Source organism: Colobus angolensis, unplaced genomic scaffold, assembly GCF_000951035.1.
Source record: "Colobus angolensis palliatus isolate OR3802 unplaced genomic scaffold, Cang.pa_1.0 Scaffold105, whole genome shotgun sequence".
Lineage (NCBI taxonomy): Eukaryota > Metazoa > Chordata > Mammalia > Primates > Cercopithecidae > Colobus > Colobus angolensis.
Window position 1 is genome coordinate 6,467,241 of NW_012111475.1, and position 2,270 is coordinate 6,469,510.

Genomic DNA, 2,270 nt, shown 5'->3' on the forward strand with positions numbered 1-2,270 from the left:
TCGATCTCCTGACCTCGTGATCCACCCGTCTCGGCCTCCCAAAGTGCTGGGATTACAGGCTTGAGCCACCGCGCCCGGCCTTCTTTATGCTTTATTAGAATTAAATAAAGCTGCACTGGCCGTCCACTTCCGTTGTTCAGGAAACATTACCAGGGTCATGATCTGCAGAGGTCAATATTCCCTTAAGGTTTAGGTTTATACAGATTGTACCTCTTTTGGAAAGCTTCTTAATCTAACTTTATTGGCTTAAAATGTAATGTCTTTTGCCCTGTAATGCACCCATGTATCATTTCTTCAAATACTAGTAAAAATGCTTAGGAAAGACATAGACTTTTCACATATTATCATGCTGCTTAAAGACAATTTCCTGGGCCTGGACTCCATTAAGAGACGGGGCAACAAAATGCTTTGTTCTCTTGGTGAAGGTGACGAAAGTGAAGAGCATTAAAAAAAATGGCATAAAGTGGTAATCAGTTTCACAATGTGAATATTCAAACTGAAATCCATGCTTCAAAGGCACAGTTAGTGAAAAATTACTTGTCTCTACAAGTAATCTAGATCTCTCCAATAACTTTCATATATACATACTTTCTTCATGTAACATTTTCTTTCTTTTTTTTTTTAAAGACAGTCTTGCTCTGTCACCCAGACTAAAGTGCAGTGGCATGATCATGGCTCACTGCAACCTTGACATCCTGGGCTCAAGCGACCCTCCCACCATGCCTGGCTAATTTTTTATTTTTAGTAGAGACGGCGTCTCACTACGTTGCTCAGGCTGGTCTGCGATCCTCCCACTTAGCTTCCCAAAGTGTTGGGATTACAGGCATGAGTCACTGCACCCAGCCAAGATTTTCTTTTTAATTCTACATGAAATGAGTTTTCATGCTTCCAACTAATTGCTCTTCTAAAGATATGTTTGATTCGTTTGTTTTCTTCTTTTCTGGCTTATATAAAGTGGATAGAAGGTAATGATAGAGGAAATCAACAGGAAGGAGTAAGAGCATGTTTTCTTTATCAGTGTGTGTGTGTGTATACATATTATTAGTGTGTGTGTATATATATTTACCTTTATTTGTGTGTGTGTGTGTATATATACATATATATAAAATTTTTTTTTTTTGAAACGGAGTCTTGCTCTGTCACCCAGGCTGGAGTGCAGTGGCATGATCTCAGCTCAGTGCAACCTCCCAGGTTCAAGCGATTCTCCTGCCTCAGCCTCCCGAGTAGCTTGGATTACAGGCATGCGCCACCGTGTCCGACTAATTTTTGTATTTTTAGTAATGACGGGGGTTTCACCATGTTGGCCAGGCTAGTCTCGAACTCCTGACCTCAAATGATCCGCCTTTCTCAGCCTCCCAAAGTACTGGGATTACAGGCATGAGCCACCGCACCTGGCCTATTAGTACATTTTTAACAAGGAGCAGCAGGTAAAGAAATGTGGCTTGCCAAGTTCCAGTCCTAATATCACGAGAATATAGAATGGAGTGTTTGGAACCGAAAGAAAATAACAACTGGTCCAATTCATACTTACTTTATACAAAATGTTGTTCCTTCTATAGGAAATTTTGTTTTTTTGCTCCCAATTAATAGTAGTCCTACACGTAGTTTTACTCACATGCTTTTTCTTTTCTACATCATATGAGATAATGATCTAGGTAATTTTTAATTTTTTAAAAAGGAGACGGTCTCGCTCTGTTGCCCAGGCTGGAGTGCAGTGGTGCAATCCTAGCTCACTGCAGCCTTGAATTCTTGTGCCTAGGTGATCCTCTTGCCTTACTTTCCTGAGTAGCTGGGATTACAGGAACCCACCACTGCACTCTGCTAATTTTTACAATTTTTTGTAGAGATGGGGTCTTGTTTGGTTGCCCAGGCTAGCCTTTAACTCCTGGCTTCAAGCAATCCTCCTGCCTTGGCCTCCCAAAGTTGTAATTTAAAATACATCCAAACCAACAAATATTTGAGTATCCATGAAGAGTACTACATTAGGCCTGGAGATACTTATTAATACAATATTGTCTATTACATGTGGACAGTGTGTTAAGCATGAGGACAAAAAGATAGAAAATGCCTTCTGCCATGATAGGTTTGGGGAAAAAGCAAGACCATTAAAAAAACTCCACTATTTTTCTAGTAATAAGCTTAGATTGAAAACTCCTAACATTAGCATAAACTTCTGTGGCATTTAGTGGTTTTGAAATATAAATGATTCCTTATCCGCTAAAAAGTAACACCTCCAGTGAAAATCTATTATCATTTTTTTTTTTTTTTTT